The 21,559-nt window shown below is 28.8% G+C and overlaps 1 protein-coding gene across 1 annotated transcript in view; it reads left to right on the top strand.

Annotated features, from left to right (window-relative positions):
* Positions 1 to 12,414: 12,414 nt before the first annotated feature.
* LOC129958305 (mitochondrial sodium/calcium exchanger protein-like) overlaps positions 12,415 to 21,559 on the top strand; it is a 77,345-nt gene continuing 68,200 nt past the window's right edge. The window contains exon 1 of the mRNA XM_056070698.1: positions 12,415 to 12,578. The gene's annotated coding sequence lies outside the window, so the exon portion shown is untranslated. The remainder of the gene's footprint in view (positions 12,579 to 21,559) is intronic.

Here is a 21,559-nt window from a genome sequence, read left to right as displayed (position 1 = left end):
AAAAAACCCCATGTGTAATATGTATGTTACAACTAGCTTTTGACCCCCCTACTTGTTAAATGCTATCACCATTATAAGGATTACTTATACCTATATAAGTAATACTTATGTCTTTATACGTAAAAGAATAAATTTATAACATGTACTTATGCAGTTTAAACTGATTCGAATTTATTCCATATTTGTATTATTAAGTTCAACGCAAAAAATTCAACTGTCAGTAATAAAGTAAAGGGTTATAGTGCTTAAAGAAGTATATTTTTTCTATTTTGCTGACATGCTATTGATAAAACAATGAACATTGTCCCATTGAACAATGTCTTGAGATCCCTAATTCACTGAATGACATTATTTGATTTCGAAATTTTGAATTAAATTGGATATTTTTAAGAAATATTGTCACGTAGATACTTTAGTGTGGAACGCAATGACACACATAAGAAGTAGAGCTAAACCAATTTATTAACTAAACTCTGAATTGACAACACAGTGACTGACAAATCTTCTGCTTTTATACTAGCAGGGAAAGTTCCAGAATACTTTTCTGGAGACAGTAAGAAAAGTCCAGAACACTTGTCTGGTAAACTAAAGAAATGTCCAGAATCTTCTGGAACATGAAATAAAGAGAAACATAAAATCAATTAATTAAATATTTACACAAACTGTGAATCGCAGGATTCGAACTCACAATCCCTTGATTATCAGATCAGTGCTATGACCATTCGGCCATGGAGAGACGACAGACTCTTTTCAATGATGCAATATTAGTAATAAAAAGTTTCAAGGAACGTGACTGAAATCGAATTGCCAAGATCTCAAAATGTGAAAGGCAATTGGTGTAATGACCTGTTATTTAAAAAGCATTGCTTTGTATCATTCAAAAACAATGGATTAAAAGATTTTAAATCTTTAGCCGCATATATTCTCCATACATTATCTTATTTTGCATATATTACGTTATTCAAAATGCTTTACGCCTTCAGAAATCCAACTCTTATAAGCACAAAGGGTTTAAAATTTCCTAGTTAATATAATGATTTGGTCTTTCTGTTTCCTCTCTCTTGGCCTCGATTTGGAGTTTTTGACTTTCTTCTTACTCTCACCAGAGGGCAGATCTGGGCTGGTAAAAATAAAGTTGTCTAGTTAGTATTTGATTCTAGTTTCCAGCACAGATATCTTCATGTTTTAGTTTTTCATGTAATCTGGTTTGGTCTTCATTCCTGTATTGTAGAAAAAGGGAATCGATTATTGATTGGAGTGATTTCACTACAGGCGTATCAAAACATAGAAAACATTGTTGTTTGATGCCAAATTGGTTCTTATTTTTGGTGGAAAGGCACTGCGTTACTCGTCGCATTAGTATCAATTAAGCAAAAGGCTAGATTTCGATTATTTTCTCTAGAATGGGTCACATTTTGCTATTTCAATCTTAAAAGGAGATATTCCTAATCTGTGACTGAGAAAATAAGTTAAGCAGTTTTCTGGATTTTATTTATACGGTTCTATCAGGGGAAGAATTTTTTTTTTTTTAATTTTAAGACATTAAAATATATTCTTATATTGATTTTTCTGAGACCTCCTATATTGTTGTAAGCACACAGGATATGTTTGTTGAAATACCACCTCTCACAGTCAATGACCTTTTTTGGTTTGCAATTTAAGATCTTCTGTAACTGTTTAGATTGGGATTAAGGGAAGTTCATCTACGCAGCAACTACTTTATAAATTCAGCCCTTAATGAACCAATCTTTTGTGTTTATTTATTCCAACACCTTCCTACTTTTAATTCCGGAATAGCACGTATCCAAGACTTTCTTTGTATTTCAAACTCGATTCGTACAAAAAACTTTATGCCTTGATGACATAAGACACTCTAAGTGTTCATATTATTACTTTCCACTATGTACTTAGAGTTAATAAATACCAGTTACCAAAATTCAACAAGGCTAGTGAGTTAGAAACTGCTTAATTTAAATAAATTTGGTTTCTGTTCCATAAAAAGATTATAAATGAACTTATCATAAGGACTGAATAATAAACTGACTCCCCCGACCCGTAAAAACTTGAAGCAACACTGGCGGGAACTGTGGTTGAGTCCTAAGGGCCATCACCGGCCACAGTACAACCTTTCCCTAAGGAAGTACACTCCATCGTCGATGGGAGGATCCAGACTCATAAGGACTGAATATCTTTATTGCTATTCCTTCTGTTTGCTTTGAAATTCTTTAAATGGTATATGCTTAAGGATTAGCAGCTTAGTTGTTTCGCCATTCTTTTTGAATTAACGCTTGGATGGAAGTAAACATCCTACACTGAGATTCCTGTAAGAATTTAAAATATATAACATCTGATTAAGAATTTTGTACAGTTTGCCATAATTGTGTCAGAGAGATGAAAATTCAAAGTTTTAATACTCAAGACAAACAGTTATTTGTCGAAGTTTGCAAAATAATACCTGGATTTATATTTAATTCATTCTTATATTTTATTATTATTAAATCTAAAATAACATTTAAAGCCATTCAAACTCATGAAAGAAATCTTTAAATTTCTTGTAGTTTAGCCTTCAAATCTGACAGAGTCTGTTAGGCTATATCAGTCTATATTCTGGTAATATACCATGAAGTTCCATACTCCCCTTAAGTTCCAAAAGCATATTGAATCCAAGGAGAAATTAAATTAATCAGACGCTACAAATAATTCATTTCTTGAATTTCAAAAATCCAGGAAGCCTCTCAAGGTATTTGCTATCAAAAATAATTATCATGTATCACAATGTATTTCCAATTTTTTTTGATAAGTTAAAATTTATTTCATATGTACGACTTACAAGTAAAAAAAAAATGAAAGTGACTGATAAGAAATGGGAATTCCAGATTCATATTTAATGTAAGAGATTCCTTAGAATGAGAAATTTTTATTCTTCGTTTTCAATAAAAAATGAATTATTTTTAGTTTTTATGTTATTGGTTTCATTCAAATAATTTTCACATATAAAGCCACGTTATTTTAAATATTATTTCTGAAATAGCTTTTTATGTATCTTTATTTGTTAGAAAAATATTCATAATATTATTATATAAATATCAAAATATATAGACTTCCTAATTGTGAAGGTGAACATATTGTTAAGCATTAAAGACTTAGAATCAGTTATTTATTTTTTAAATATTAATTATCTGCCAAAAATTACCAATTCTCTTCTTTCTATTCTCATATAAAAAATAAATCTCTAAAGTGTTTCATTTTCATGTGGTTCTTTTCAATTATATATATAAAAATTCGGTCAGAGTTAGAACAGTTAAAAATTTTAGAAATAAAATTTTATTATTATTTATTATTATTATTATCGTATTAAAATATAATTTTCTATTTTCATTATTTTCTACTTTTTATTCTTTAATCTCTATTTGCTTATTAAAAAAACTTGAAGTTAACTTTTTCATTCCTCAAATTCCCTGCCCGATGTGCCCCCTTTGAATTGAACTTAATTAAATCAACATATAAATTGGTAATAAAGTTTTGAAGATATTAAAAAAACTGTAAAAGCAGCTGGAACACGAGTGTACAAAGCTTCAAAACTCTAGCACAATAAGAAGTGAGTAAAAATCGATAACAAAATTCCATATCTCAAGCATGAAACAAATCAAATAAAAATGTTTAAAAAAGGAAATGGATTTCAGAGAAAGTGCTTCATTTGCTCCATTTAATTTGATGTGATCTGCAGAAACACAAACAACTGAAGCAAGAGACAGCATGGCACCAACAACAGTCTGTGTAAAGGCGATAAAAGTCTGGTAAGGTGCTCCTTTATAAACTGATGGCGACAGACGTCTAGAAAACTACTTTAGTCAAACTGGCGCCTGAGTGCGATCCATTTGAAATGCCTGTAAGAATTCGTTAAAATAGTTATAATAAACATTTGGAGAGTGCTGATTTACAGAAACGCGATTTTACACATCTTGTATTAATTATTCCCTTTTAATTTGTCCAATGCTAGAATTTCAGTCGCAAGCAGCATGTCGCATGTCTAAGAATGAAAATAAAGAAGTCATGCAAATTGTGTAAGCAATTACCAGCAAGGGATTTTCACACATGGTAAACAAAGAAGTGAAAGAATTTTTCAAGAATGGCGAACGTGTAATTGGATATGATTTTGTAACAAAACTCTTTGCTGAAAAAGTTAAAGGATTTTAAACTTAGAAGAAGTTGAATGAAATGTAAAATGATCGTCTGATTTGGTATTAAAGATTAATTTATACGAGGAAGGAACTCTTTATGAGAATGAATTATTCATGAAAAGGAACTCTTTATGACATTGAACTCTTTATGAGAATGAACTCTTTATGAGAAGGACTCTTCACAAGAAGGGATTCTTTATGAGAATTGTGTAACTCCACTTAAGTGGCTTCTTATCACGACACTTTTAGAAAAAAATGTCAGTCATTATTCCGAGAAAATTTTATCCGATTTTAAAAATAATAATTGCAACAGATTTTTAAAATAATAATTACCAGGCAGTAATAAAAATCTTTTCGATTAGCATTTGTTTTATTTTTCCTTTTTTATTACAACAGTATTTGTTTAAAGTTAAATTTATAGCTTAATTTTAACTATGCCTCACACATTTTTTCCATAGAAATTTAATAGTGGGTACATCAATTGAGTTCATGGAAAACAAATATTCACACACGGAAAACAAAGAAATGAAAGAATTTTTCGAGAATAGCGAATAAGGAATTGGATATGATTTTGTAACAAAAAGCGTTGCTGAAAAAGTTAAAGGGCTTTTAACTTAAAATAAGTTGAATGAATTGTAAAATGATGTCCTGATTTTGCATTAGAAATTAATTTACACGACGAAGGAACTCTTTATGAGATTAAATTATTCATGAGAATGAACTCTTTATGAGAAAAGATTCTTTATGATAACTACCATGAGAACCTCCACTGAATGGCTTCTTATGACGATACTTTTAGAAAAAACGTGTCACTATTCCGAGAAAATTTATCAGATTTTAAAAATAAAAAGTGTAACTCGTATTTTCTTATTAGTTAGCAATAAAAATCTTTCCGATTAACATTTGTTTTATTTTCCTTTTTGATTACAACAATATTTAAGATTGTTAAAATAATTTTTTAATTTTTAACTGTGCTTCACACATTTTTTCCATAGAAATTTGATAGTGGGGAACACGATTTTGCCATGCGCGTTATGTATTAATGTCGTAATCGATGCTTTCGGTAAGGCTTAATGTATTGCAAAAATCATGAATGGAAAAAAGCAGGAAATGTCTGAAATGAATCCAACGCCAAATGAAAATTTCTTAAATCCAAGCATTTTGAATAAAGGGCAAATTTCTGAAATTTGCTTTTAAAAAAGTCAATAAGACAGCCCTATGTTAGAAGACTGGTGCATGAAATGCGTTCATATGATAGAAAAATTAATTACTTATTTAGATGACATGCGTAATTACGATCACCATACATACTATGTGACAGTGGTGTATTATGAATTGATTGAATTTTATAAATTGTCTGGAACTAAATTTTTTCAAAAATGATTTTGAAAATATTTCTCTTCGTTCTTAGAATTAAATAGATAAAAAAAATGCTCATGTGGCTGAACTGATTTGCATTATTTTTCTACAGCATGCAAAAGATTGAAAACAAAAGCTTTAAAAATTTCTAAATAAAGCTAGAAATTAAGTCAATATAGTTAAAAAGCTCGCTTTGAATTTTTTTCTCTCAGAGAAAATTTGCACATTTGCAAGAATTGCATTTGCTCATCATTTAAGTGAAAAATTTGCAAGAATACACATTGCGCATCATTTTAATTGAAAATATTTATATTTTCAGACATAAAAAGTCTAAGAAAAGTTAATCAATCTTATTTCCTCTATTTTTAGAAGATTTATGCTTCTGTAGAAGACTTGGAAAAATATAAAATCAAAAAACAGATATTGAATAGAATTCGAATTCCTTTTGATTATTTATTCATATTTTCTTGATATTGACGCCGATGGAATTGCATTAAATTGAATTTCCTTCAAAATGATCAAATTAAGTGATCAGTTTTCAATCAATATTTCTTAATTTATATAGAAATAAAATATTTCAGTTTTGGGTTGACAATTTGGAATTGTCAAAATACTTTGAAAAAAGAAAATAGGATTTGATTAAAAACATCATTAACTGCAATTTTCAAATCACTGAATTAATAGACGATATGAAATTATCTAGCCTTGATTAGGTGTTGAAAATTTCTATAGTTAAAAAAATAGTGTTTTTCTTTATAATTTAATGAAATGCAAACATATGTTTGAAATGCACCTCCCCCCTATTTTCTGCCATATAATAAAACTATTTTTTAACTTCCTTGGCACCACATACTGCACATCTAAGACAGTTTATGCCTGTAAAATATATACAGGATCATAGAAAATGATTAATGGGATTATGAAATTGTGTTACATTAAAATAATCATTACATATGCAAATAAATTTATTCTAAAATGATAAGAAAGATGCGAAATTTTATGTCCATTTTAGTCAATTTAGGTAAGGTTAGCATTAGCTCTTCGACAGATATCAAGACAATACTTCTTAATTCTACACGTCTTTTGAATCTTCTTCGAAGTTACAGCTTGAATTGAAGCCATGATTCCTCGTTTTGGGTATATGATAACATGAATTCTTCATCGCACACTTTGTATGTAATGAAGAGCCAGAAGTCCAAACGGGTAAGTTTGGGATATCCGGTCCGTTTCATATTGTTTCACACTTTCAATTAGGTTTATTCTATGGCTTTCAGAAAACATAGAAAGATAAGTACGGAAAGAAAGAGACGTCTCCTCCTCTGTGTTTCAAAAGAAGGCGACTGAACTTCGACCTCAGACTGACGAGTGCATTCGCTGAGAAGGGGTAAAGTATAAATCACTTGTAGGTAACATGATTGTAATAAGCACTGCTTAGTAGATGTCTCCTAATTTTGAAAATAGAACAGTTTGATGTTTCATGTTGCTTACTTTTCAGCCATCTTCTCGTTGGGGAATAATACGCCAAAGGGCAAGTTGTCACCAACGAGTGTAAATAAATAAATTGGTAGTAATTTTTAGTAAGTATTTATTTCTATTTTCTTTCTCTACTAATGGAAATTGTTTGGTTAACAAAATCAGATTTGTCATAGGTAATATTCATTAGATACAATAAAATAAAGGAAAAAATACGTTGTGATTTTTTTTTAGATAATAATCCTCATGCATACAATATATGAATTTAATTTTCAAAACATTGTCATTTAAATTGGAATTATTCTGAAATTATTAACTGCAATAGTAAATCAATGATTATGTTTAAAAATCATGATTATCAAGTTACTACAATATTTATATTAAGCTTAAATAGATACAGCCTAAACAAAGTTTAAAATTATTATTATACTTATAATTATATCATTATTATTATTATATTGCATTATATAATTGCTATTATTATTGTATAGTATTAGGATATATTTTTGTACATGTGGTTTGAAGGGGTAGGTACTTTTATGATAAAAATTGTAATCTAAGTGGTTGTTGATTAATAGATTTGATTGTTATGTATAAATATATTTATTATTGTCTGGTTTTATTGAAAATATCTTCGAATATTTTCCTGTATATATCTGCTTTAATAAATTTCCCTTATTTTCCTCAATTACTGGTATGTATGGTTTATATGCATATGTGTGCTTTACTTTATGTCTCAAAAAGGATTATAAAGACTCTCAAATAAAGACTTATACTGACTTTCAAAACTGATTATAAAGAAAAATCTCCTCATCTCATTAATAAAGTTCTTCGATAATAAGTTTATTTATGCATTTTTCTACAAATTTTATGTTATAATTATATATTTGCTAATGTTACAAAAAAAAAATCGTACAATTTTGATTGTGTTTTTATTCTTTTTTTGAAATATTTTCTATGTCTGATTTCTTTCATTCTTGCACGTGATAACGATGTTCTTTTTATTTTCGAGACATTAAGAATCTTTTGTTAAGAAGCAGCTTTTGGGTATAAAGATTGAAGATAAAAGAATATAAATTAAAAACAATATTAAGAAGTTAAATAACTCCAACTACTTTTATGATGACTCTAAAACAATCTTTGTGTTTTTTAAGATTTTCTTGATTATTTTAACATATATTTGAAGTTAGGATACTTTTGTTCATAGTCTTATTATGATATCATTTATATTATTACTCCAATGAAAATAACACTTTTTTCTTTGAATTTTTTAACTGATGTTTTATAGATCTTTACATATTCTTGAGATACTTTTCAGTTTTTTTAAATGACTTTCTTACCATCAGGCTATTTATAATTCTTATACCAAAAAATTTCACATTCAGTTTTCACCAAATTAACATATAATTATTAAAGGATGATGCATTATCAGATATGATGGAACTACATGTTCTTCTCGTAAATCGGCCAAAATTACCTTTTTTCAACAATATTATTAACGAAATATAAATGTATAAGTGGAGCTTTCGCTTTGGCTAGTATTATAATTGAAACACATGCTGGAATTTCCTATCGCTCTTGTAGCTATTTTCACCAATATTGCAAAAATTGGTGATCTTAATCCAATAACTTGAAGTTAAATCAATTTCATCAAATGTTCAAAAAATTGATCTTATTTTTAATATTAATAAAATCAGAAAAAATAAAAATTAGATCTGGTTTTTAGCAATTTATCCATAAGGATCTTAAAGTGAAAGGAGGGGCATATTTTCTTACACAATAATTATCGAAATGCAATTTATCATTCGTGTTTGTATTTCTTTAAAGAATTTTCCAGGTGTAAATTTACGTTTGGTCCTTATTCTCAGACAGTAATCAATTGGCAGCACATTATCAAAGGAGTTTAAGCAGAATATGATGCCAAAAGCTGCCCTTTTATTAAACTGAAATTTGGGAGCTACCATTTTTCTGAAGTCATATCTTTTTAATATGCTGACGCTAGTGAATTTGTGTTTAAAACTTGTCTAAATGTTATTTGCTTTTAATTTCAATGGTTATTGTTTAAAATTACTATACTTGAAAATTATTTTACCTTGTTGTAAATGCTGCTTTTTTCTCTGTAGAAGCAAAGACAATCTTATTTGAACTAGAACTTAAGAATGCTGACCAGCTCTTCAAAGTATGGGATCTCTCATCAAGTTGAGTGAGACAAGGGAAATTTCGGATATTAGAAATCTTTTTTAAATGACACCATAATGCCTGTAGATCTTAGTAAGTACCATGGTTTTCTTTAGGGGGAAAGTCGAGGTTAAAAGGTAACTGGCAAGGAATCCTTGCTCTGTTTAGCTTGAAGTACTAGATAATGATTTTCAATTGTGTTCATAAAAGTGATCCAGAGCATTCTCTGTGATAAACAGATATACTCTTAGTACTGTAACAGAATCTCCTTACAGCATTGATATAATTAATTTGATCATATCATGATGAGATGAAAATGAATTATTTCTATCATATAAAACTTTCGAAGCATTTTTAAATATCTACCTTTGCTTCCTTTCATTCTGTAAATAAATTTGAGTCTAAACTGAGCCATTTTCTCCCCTCTTCCTCAATTTTGGCTAGGTTTGAAATTACAGGACTCCTGAAAGATTTCATTTGCTCATTATATCTTCATGGTAAGATGAAGAAGAATCCAAATTTCAAATATAAGTGATAAGATGAATATAAAATGTAAAAAATTCAATGAATTTTTAATATAAGTAACATAAGATGATTGTAATTGATTACAATCAGCGTCTATCTCATTGGTATGATAGAAAGCCTAGCAGAGGGCACAGATTTCGCCCTGATCATCTGACCACGACTCAAAATAGCAAAATTTGTTTCAAAGCATTAATCACACAATTTAAAAAGGGACCATTAATATAACTAAACTCATCAGATTTTGACATCATTTAAAAATTCGAATTAAATTTCTTCCAAAGTTAATGAATTTATGCTAATGCTTTTAGACAGAACAATGTTTCAACATGTTTTAATAATATTTTGAAACTGTGCAAAATGCTTGTATAACAATTTAGAAATAGATTAAACTTAGTATTTATGAGAACTGTAACCCGTAATAAAATGATTTCTTGAATTCAGGAAATATTATTTAAAACTGAAACGAAGTAACTTAACGAAAAAATACTATCAGAACTACCAGAGAATTTGCATGAAATAACAATTAATGTGTTTTTTAAACATACAAAATTTTGGGTGACACTTTGAGTCAAATTAATTCGTCCTACAATCCGTTGACTCTCATTTTGTTTCTTTAACTGAAGTCACTTGAGGTTATATATTTAACAATGTAATTAAAAACTGTTCATAACACAAGACTGAATTTTTAAAAAAACTGGTTAAATATATATACAATTAATAATAATAAAAAAATGTTGAAACTTTTTTCATTTAAATTTTGCAACGTTATTTAGTGCACAGGTTTGTAATACAAAGTTAATCGAAATTATCAAATCTGCTGCAAGAAAAAAAAACACTTACAAACACAAAAACTAAGAAAATTGAAAATAAACTAAAACTTAATTATGTTTTTACGCAGCTGTGATTAGAAGAGTTGATAATATAGGTGAAAGATGAAGGATTGAATTTTGTTTTTTGTTTTGAAAGGCGATTTTTTTCTTTTTCCTTTATTTGCGTTTTGGCATGAATAAATGCTTTTGTAAATCCTATAAGTTTTTAGTAAAAAAAATTGTCGTTGCGATTTATTTCAGTTTACGGTTTTAAGTGCTTTTAAAGAGACTTATGACTTTATCATTTGAAATGTTTGTCTTCTGTATTACTTTTTGGGTACACGTGCACAGCAAATCGTGCTGTTTTCAAGAAGGAAGAAGAATTTATCAATTTTGAGGCTATATGCACTTAAGATATTTATAACAGTAATTTCTCGATATTTAAATAATTTTCATATGATTTTGCTGGATAATTAAATTTTCATTGCAGCTTTTTCAGGGACTATAATTACGATCGTCTGTCTGTCTACTTGAAATGAAAGGAGATTAAAAGAATATTACTTACTATAGTTGGCAAACTGAAAAATGAAGTAAGAAGTATTCACGATCGAATATTGTACAGCTTTTATCTTAAAATTAACAATTTCAGTGAAGTGATGGAATGATAGAACAATTAAAAAATTTATTTTTGTAGAAAAATCAAACATAATTTGTTTGTCTTGAGATAAATAGCTCTGAAACAATTACAAACAAGAAGTTATAGCATAAGAAAAAAATTATTCCAAATTTTTGATTATTTTAAATCATATGGAAGTAATTCTCCCGTCTGCATTTTATATTTTGATGATGAATTGACTGGAACATATTGAAAAACCATTAAAATGAATACAAATCGTGTTGACGAATTAATTTAAGAATTGAAAAAAAATTTCAATACTTTATTTGCTTTAAAAAAGTCTTAAAGCTTTATAAAATGATTTATAAAATAATGAAAATAACATAATTATCAGCCTTCCCTAAAGGATCTAAACATTTTGCGACCACAAGCAGGGTATATTTTAAAGCGCTTCTTTTAATAATTTAGTTTCGCATTTCATCCCATTTTTAACTTAATATCAACATGTTAATGCTTTTTAATTTAATTTTTTTTTATTTTAATAACGTAGTGAAAATATATATGTATTTAATTACTTGTTTTTAATATGCGTATTATAGAAAAACCTAGCAATAAAATTCTTGAAAAATTAATCAAAATTATTAGTTAATGATTTCTTTTGTTACAAATAAAAACATTTAAATTTTGCGATAAATTGTATGGAAACAATAAGCTTCAAACGAATGTAACAATAAAAATTATTATATTACAGAACTTGTCAAGGGGAATGAATGTAATCTATAAAAGGAATTGTTAACATTCTAGCATATTATAAATAAATAAATAAATAGGCTTTAATTTATTTAAGAATTATTTTAATCATTCAATATTCTTAGTAGTCTTAATATTTTTTTAATTCATAGAATTAATATTTTTTACAAATATAGTTACTTGATAAAGAAGCTAAAAACCTTTTTTAATCGGTCTGCCTGCGCCTGCTCCTTCTTCTCAGCCTAGAGGCCTTAGACAGCTGCCTAATCGGATATTCGCCCCTCTCAAACTTCATTATGTAACAGACGAAACATATTTTGTGTCTCATAGTTGTAATAAATATGTAAGAATTCAACAATGTATCTACTATAATATTACCCATTATTGTTTATTGTAGGGTTCAGTTCAGTTCAGTTATATTAACGTCCCGTTTAAAGCAAGCTAGGATATTTTGGGACGGACCTCGTAATTTTAAACCTCGGTCAGATGACGAGGATGACACCTGAGCTTGCGCCCCCCTCTCCACACCAGCGGAGGAACGCTTGGTCATGATGAATTTAACGTGCAACAGACCCCCTTACACGACGGTTCTTCGGTGGAATCGGGACATGGACCTGAAACCCTCCGGTTCCGAAGCCGAGACCTTACCACCAGGCCACCGCGGCCCCTGTATATTGTATGGAAAGTGTAATGTATAAAATTGCTGATTATCAAAAAAATTTCTTTTTAGAGTTTTCTTAATGTTTTTTGTTATTAATAGTTATTAATATATATATATATATATATATACAAAAGTATTAGAATCAAGTTAATAGGAAAAACAAAAACCAAATAAAAATTAAACCAAAAATAATTATTAAAAATTTTAAAAAAGAATCCGGCCTGAAGACTTTTTCAAAGGTCACCCTCAGGCAGGGATTCAAATAAAGGGATTTTTTCTGTGAGGACATACAGACATTAAGTCTAATAATGATTCCTCGTGACCCGAAAATCCCCCGAAATTATGCTCAAGAGATATACCATTTTAACAGAAAGGAAATACAAAATAACAAATTAGAAAAAAAAAACCACAAAGTAAAAATACAATAAAAACAATAACAATAAAAACAAAAACAGCATTAAAATTAAAATTAAAAACGAAAAGGCCAGCACATACCATCCAACAGTGAAGGAAACTTTAAACAATCGATTGTGATTTCCTGTTTTTGAAAGTTAACGGTAAATTATGTAAACAGAGGTAGGCACCCAGCGCCATCTATTGAGTGATCCAATATGCAAGTAAATTTCTATTTTTATTTAAGCCAAAAGATTAATCCCAAACCATACCTTGTTTAATTAAAAAATTGACATTACAGTAATTTCTAGGAAAATCATTTTTAGGAATCATTATTAGACTTAATGTCTGTATGTCCTCACAGAAAAAATCCCTTTATTTGAATCCCTGCCTGAGGGTGACCCTTGAAAAAGTCTTCAGGCCGGATTCTTTTTTAAAATTTTTAATAATTTTTTTTGGTTTAATTTTTATTTGGTTTTTGTTTTTCCTATTAACTTGATTCTAATACTTTTGTATCAATTCATCTGTGTTTTAGAAGTAGCTGCAATTGCGCTCTCTAAATACTATGAAGTTCCTTTTTGGTTTTAGTTTAAATAGGTAATAAATTTTAGTTGCGATTTCGAAACTGTTTTGTTTCGTTTTCATTTTAGTTTCGTTTTCAAACTTTTTCTTACTTTAGATTGGTTATATATATATATATATATATATAACTTTTAAAGGTAATAGAAAAACGATGTAGAAAATCAAACAAGATGTGCTTTTATTAATACTAAAAAGTCACGGAATTATTATTATCTAATTATTTAACTCATAATTTTTATAGTCCAGTCACAAGAAGAAAGATAGAAATGCGTTGTGCTTTCTATGAAACTAAATTTTAAGACTTTTTTTAATAATTAATAATTTTTGTTTGAAATTTGAGCTTAAATTAAGAAAAGAGATACATAATTGATTGAATGACTTTGTTATGATTGTTTACTGTTTAAAAATTAACGCAATCTGTTTTTTTAATATGTATTTTAAACCTTACATCAACGAGATGAAATATCGGAGCTCATTACAGAAATTTTTATATAAAAACAAAAAGTATTACTGACATTGAACTGATTGTTTTAAAAGTATAAAAACTGTTTTTTCGAGGCTGTTTTCTTCATTTTACGATCGAACGAATATTATAGTTATTAGTACAGTGTTATAGACCTAGAAGCATTCTAAAACGTGATTCATACGCAAGCATCTATTTCAGCCAATCAATAAACGTCTTATTTCTTCGACTATAGGGTATTGATATTTATCTACAGGATTTAACACACTCAAAAATACGATTGTCCCACAACCTCTCTGTTGAATTCAAGCGTGCAGTATATACCGTATTTCGTAGACAATTTTTCACATTCAGTATTAAAACTTCTTACTGTGAGGCGAAAATCCGACTTTATAGCATGAAAAACTTCTTGTGATATGTATCATAGCGTTCTGGATCGTTCATACAAGTTTGAAAGAAGAAAAACTATAGGAAGACTGTTTATGTATATAAATTTCAGGACGTTTTGCTCAAAATCTTAAGAAATAATTAATCATGTTTGACGAGTAAGTATTTATAACAATATACACCATTCTTTTGCTTCTTTACAGTTTTTATAATATCATATTATCATATATAATGAAACGATAGGAATTTTAGCAATTGTTTATCATTATTTTTTAATAAATGCTTTTATAGAATCATAGATTATGACAATTTGGATAATTTATAAGCATAATGTCTTATATCCATCAGAAAACACATTACCAATTTTTCACAAGTGAATGTAAGAACTTGATTTTCTTTAAGTACTCAATCTAGTATAATAATGAAAAATAATAAGTAAAATTCGAAGAGTAAAAGCTTTATTTGATGTATATTTTTGTCTTTTTTTAATAAAGACTTTTAAAGAAACTAACCCATATTTAATGATCAAATTTTTTTAAAAACAATCATAAATAATCTATAACTAATATATGTTAACTTCTAATACATAGTTTCAAGAAATATCCAACTTTTGTTGTAAAATATAAGATTTTATGGATACGCCAATGATTAACTTTCAATTTATAAATAATGGTACATTCAAGATCAATATTAGTATCAATTCTTGATTCGGATAAAAGACCTCGCTCTTAATCAAATCCTTTGTGATACAGTATCAACTCTCTTACGTTTTTTATATGTAGGTTGCAATCCCTATTATTTAAGATTTTCTGAAACTTTATTCGTAAATAATTGACTGTTTTCATTATGCTCATCTTGGAAAGAACTGAAAATCGATTATAAGCTTCCTTTTGCATTTCTGATCGAAAGTTATCAGAAGTAAAGAAAAAAAAATCTTACACACACAAAAAATTTAAAATAACTACATGAAAAATCAATCCTTCTATTTTTTAATCTATGTTTCTCTTCATGATAACTGAATTCAGAATATAAGTTCAGATATACAATGTTTGTTTTAAAATTTTTAGGTATTTTCTTTGTTAAGTTTTTTTAGTATTATTTTGTTCAAGTATCTTTACAAGTGGGCTTTATTGAAATATTTTTTTTTGAATTCAAGAAAATTTTATTTGAATTTGAAGAAAATTTTATTTGAAAATTAGAGAATGAGAGTTATTTTTGATATTTCTAATCTTACTGAAAATTATTTAATTTCTGGAACCAGTTTTGTTACCACAAGCATGAAAATGCATCTTTACTATTTTTACCTCTATTTGAATTCAGTTTTAGAAAATAATTGAACATCCAGATATCTGCAATATTAAGGTGATGAAAAACTTACACCCCTTTCATATGAAATTTAGAAAAAACTTTTTTTTTAACATAGAAAAGAAAATGTATTTGTAGGAGTTCCTTTTATTATTTCGTATAACTTTCAAAGTACCTTAGAAAGAACTTTCTTAGGATATCTTTTGATTTCATGACTATTTCTAGAGGGAAAAATGCAGGATAATAAATTTTTCTTGAAAAACTTCTTAATCACTGAAAAGTTTGTTAGAAGCTGTCTTATTATCTGAAAGTCTTTAATTCTTACGGTGAAATATAAAGTGTGAAACAAAGTTCCTGCCTGAAATCATAGGTAAGGCTGCAGTAATCACGTTTGTACTCTAATGTGCCTAGCCTCGATCGCTATGGAAAACTTAGAGTGTTTTATTAGTAGTCAAAATTTTGTTGATTATAAACATCTTTTTGATGTAATAAGGGACATATAAAAGGGTTATTGAAAAATCTAAAATGAGCCACATCATTTGGTTCTACTAGAAATGCATATTTACTGCTTTCATCACTACAACTGTCGTAAATTCCACCTGCAGAGTTCATTGTAAGTGTCAGAATTATCAGGTTCCGGTTCAAACATTTCAATGACGGAAAGGAATCGCTCCAAGATAAGCAAGAACTAGGAAGATTAAGTGAAATAAATAAAGACGCAATGGTTTGGTGAAACGTCAAACAGCCATTTTAACCGAGGAGCTCTCAGAACACCTCAGGGTAATTTCCACCGATGACTTGAATGCGCTTGAATGTCGAGAACAATTCTGTATGTGGGGTCCCCATCAATAACCTGACAGGATGATGAAAAGGCGCGTTTAGACATTTTCAATTATCGTAGGAAAGAATGAGAAACGACCTATTTCTTGATCCCATAATCACCTGCGACGAGAAGTGTGTTCTACTATAAAATTCCATTTGGCTAACCAACTGGTATTACCAGGTAAAGAGTCACTTGATCAACTTGACGCTCTACGACCAACGAAAAAGTTGTCCTTATAGTGGGAATACCGTGGAGTAATTATATACGAATTTCTTACCAATAGAAGATGTTCATGAAATCTGCTGTAAAGGCCATCGTTTGTGAACTACAAGGATATTATTTATATCCAAAATAGCGCTAGCCCGAACATCATGAAAGCTATGTTTACAAACATTCAAGAATTAGAATAAGAGCTTCTAAATCACCCTTTGTTCTTTCTTCCCCAACCTTATTTTTCTATTTTCTCCTATTTCTCTCTCTAGAGAATCTTTTGATAAAAAGGAAACTGAACATTTTTGAAGTGGACTGAAATGAGTTCGTAACGAGTTTCTTGTCTGTATTCTCAACTGAAAAATTTCCAATCTTTTTAAAATAAGTTTTTCAACAATTGAAATTGAGATTGTCAACTGTTATACACAACTACAGGGAAATGATTTTCAAGAAGATATTTATTGTTTTTTTTTCCTATATTCTTTTTCCAAACAATAAATTTCTGACAAAACTTTTCTTCCCAGTTTATACTACAGAAGAGTGTATGAGTTTCATTGCTGTATTTAATAATTTTTCCCAATAATTTTTTTAATTCGTTGTTTTTGAAATGCAGTGATTCTTTGTTAAATAGTTAACCATACGGATTTTTAATACTCCATTTTTCAAGTTTGGGAATTGAAATTTTTTAAATGTCATAGCTTGCTAAATAATTAGTAAACCTCAGACTGAAATTCGTCATTATGACCGCTAACGTGCATTTTATGTTAACGAGTATTCAAAAGATATTTTATTTAGAGGGTTAATCAATGAAGAATTAAAGGTGGAAGAAATAATTTGTTTTCGTCTTTCCAAACGTCTGTTCTAATATATTTCATTTATATTTTAGTTACCTTGTTTTTTTTAATAAAAATCTTATTAGAAAAAAAATTCCTGTAATTTTTTTTTTGTCAAACAGATAATTGAAATCATGCATATCTTAACTTGTTTCTCAGAATAATAAATTGATAATTAGGAGCAAATAAAAAAGAAGGCGTAGCTTGAAAAACAAATTTTAGAGAAAACATGGTAGGAGAAAATATAATGGATACTCTGAAGAAAAATTACGATTGTTTTAATTTTTTTAAGGGCTCATTTTTGTTGTTTTCTCTATGTAATTTTTTTAGAAATTACAACAATATAGAGGGTACCAAAAAAGAGGAACAAGCACGTATTTCCTAAACTATTGCACAATATAGAGGGTACCAAAAAAGAGGAACAAGCACGTATTTCCTAAACTATTGCAATTAGACATATATTTTCAACTGCGAAGCTTCATCATATAAGATATCCAAATATAAGAAAATACTTTGGCTTTTGTAGAGAGTGATAATAAAAAGTTACAAAATTAAATAACCCTCATTTTCAAGTTTCTATTCCTTTTTTATACAGTCGAAGTTACAACTGTGGACTAATCAAAGTGAGTAATATTATGCATGATTAGCATGTTTATTTCAAGTTATGTTGGTTGAGTATGAACTACTTGACAAATATTTTAATATTACAGTTCATCTGTATTGGATAATTTTGCATTTCTGTGCTAAATATTTTCTTCTAATTTGTGATAAGTCCATCTAAATTTAAAAAGGAGTATATCTCTTCAAATTTTGTAGATAGAAACGTGAAATTTGGTGTATGCATAGATAATTTTAAGATAAATATTTAACCAACTGACACTTTTATATTATGGTTGACCGTATAAAAATTTAATTTCCTAAAACTTTTTATGTTCGATCTTCACACAAGCAAACATATTTTCATATAATTTTTCACCTTATTTTATCAAATTTGGTAATTGGAAGTGTTTGTATAGGTACAATATTTAGGGAAATAAAAACTTGTCCCATCTTTTTGGGACAGCCTTTATAATGAAATTGCAATAACAGAATTTAGCACTGGAAATGCAAACTATCTACGAATTATGAGGGCTTGCATTTATATAACTTCAAGAGAGATGATGTAATATTTGTATCGACGTATAGAAATTAAAATTGTTTTTACGTAGTGGACAGAAATTGATAAAGAACTTGTCTGGCATAAACAAAATGTTAATTTATGTACATTCAGTAACATTTTATCAGCAGTTGTTGAGCCTGTTGATTTTTGAGCAATGTTTCGATATATTTCCATGCTTGCCAAATCAGGAACAGGTTATTCGATGTCATAGAATTAAGGATGAATAATGCTGATGAAAGGAACCGTTGCATTGTGTTGCATCCGATAGTTCGATGATGGTTTTAATGCTGGTTCGATGATGGTTAGCATATTAAAGAGTTTCTCTTTGATATTTCTTCAAAGTGCTCCCGATTCTTCAGAGTAGCTTTAAATGATAAGAGAAAAGAGAGTAAATTAAAAATAATTCACTTTGATCTTCTCTTCTTTTTCGGTATGTTGCTTTGCAATATAGTTTCACATTCGTCACAATGTTAACAAATAAAGATAAGACTTTTGAAATCCAGAGTATTATTTGCATTGTTTGTTTGTTCATTGTTTTGTTGAGTTTTTTTCTGCCTGAAGCATCATGCATTGTAAAAGAAGTCAAAAGCCTGCTCTTGTTAAGGCTATTCTTTTATCGAGTAGTGGTTTAAACGTTTCTGTTGTTCATTAAAAATTGTAACTTTCCAAATTGTTGTTCATTTCATTATCAATTTACCAATATTATATTTCCCTAATCTTATGCAGTAACTCATGTTTTAAAATCGTTCCCATGATGGACTATATATTCTTTTAGTGTTTTTAACCAAGTATTCCTGACTAACCAAAAGCTTAGTGAATTCATAGGAGAAGAAAAGAAGCCATATAATATTTTCCGTTATTGAAATCTATCATCCAAAATTTTATCTTCAATGAAGCAAGCTTATTTGTGAATTAGTTATTTATATTGATCAGCCATTTGATATTTTCTTTCTATGGCTAATGTATTTTACGACTTATACATATTGCAAATTGTTTTACCACTTGTATTTTAACTTCATTCTATTAACATTTGCAACTAGATGTTTCTCAACTCACTTGAACTTAATGTTTTTAATGAGAAATAGCGAGTTAACAATTTTTTTTTTCATACCCACAGAAGGGCATCTTAGGTATGGGATAAGAAGCTCCACATATGTTGGTTGGTTCTCGTATTCTGAGTGGATATATAAGGTTTTGGGACTGAGCTACTTTTATTCCCTTCCTTTTTATGCATTTCCTTTGGGATGGATGGAGCATGCTAGGGTTGATCCTGAGGGCCCAATCTTAATTCCCGTCAACATGCTATTGCGATGATGTCCATTTAGTTCACCTCGGTTGCCTAAACACGGTGGGAATAATTTCAATGTGGCTTTTTAATAATGGATTACTGTCTCTGCAGTTTCTGCACAGAAAAATGTAATTAAGTTAACTTATATTCATCAATAAATTAATTTTTTCATGACATTTTCATCGAGATTTAAAACCAAATATTATGAAATAAGTTGAAATACTTTTGTAAAATTCTTAGTCTCAAAATCATGGATTTTTTAATGCAAAATGTACTAAAATCTGTTCGGTTAACTGAATATTGTTCAATGACATAAGGTAAATTTATGTCGTACATGATAAGACTATTTTTATATGATTTTAATAAAGTAATCATTTGAAAGTTTGAAGAATTTTTTATGCAAAAAGGAGGTAATTCACAGGTAAATGTTTTAAGGGTTACAATTTTTTATTTACAAAATTATCAATATTTTAAACCAGATTCTACTATATGTCAAAGGATACTTTCATGTAGTACATTTACATGTACAATTCTTGTATTAGGTGTTTCATGCCTTGTAATTTCTTCAAGTACATTTTTTGTATTAGGTGTACAGTTTTATTTGTTCCAAAATGTGAGGCTTTGTTCTAAAAAGTGAACACTTATTTATGATTCAAAGTATTGCCCGTCCCTGGTTATTACTTTCCCCCCCCCCCATCTTTTTGGCAATTGTCAGATATTATCTGGAAAAACGATGCGTCTTTAAAGGCGATCCACTAACAGATCCCTGTTTGGACTTCTTCGTAAAAGTGGAAGTGGTGATCAGCCAGGTCGTATGCCAGCGATCAAAGCAGATGGTAGTCGGTAAAAACAATGTCTGGAGAGTACGGCGAATGAAGCAAGATCTCTCATTTTAGCTTTTCCAAGTATATCTTGACCAGTCTTGAGACAAGTGGCTGAGCATTATTATGCTGAACAATAACTTTGTCTTGTTTTTTTTTTGTTTTTTTGGTACAGTACACCGTTTCTCCATCAGTACTTGACTCAAACGCAACAGTTGCTTTCGTTACCGATCACTTATGGTGGTTTCACTCAGTTTCAACAGTTTATAATATATTACACCGAGTTGATTCCATTAAATGCAGAGCATAGCCTTGGTACCATGAACGTTTGGTTTGAAATATTGGAACCATTTGCGAACTTTTTCTTTCATTGAGAGCAAACTCACCATAAGCATTTGAGTTCTTACAGATAAAATTCCGTGCTTACAACTTCATAATTTTTGTCCCATTTTTACTGTTGAGACCACTGCAATTTTATATGCTTTTTTGGAGATTTTAAAATTATTTATTTACTTTGATTTTTTAAACCGTTTTACTTTAATTAAAATATTTTTGTTGTCATACTCATCCAATGACTTTTAAGTTTTAGAATTATATTATAAGCTTCTTTCTCGAGGTTTTACAGTTTTATTCTGTTGTAACTGCAACATTTTTATTGAAGTTGATTTTGTTAAATTTCGGATAGCACAAAATAAATTGTTTGGCGCTATGTAACCTACATATTGGTTCTTGCACCATAAAAA

The sequence above is a fragment of the Argiope bruennichi genome, chromosome X1 (genome assembly GCF_947563725.1).
Source record: "Argiope bruennichi chromosome X1, qqArgBrue1.1, whole genome shotgun sequence".
NCBI lineage: Eukaryota > Metazoa > Arthropoda > Arachnida > Araneae > Araneidae > Argiope > Argiope bruennichi.
The sequence above is the reverse complement of the archived record's forward strand: the minus strand, read 5'-3'. Positions and strand labels throughout refer to the sequence as shown.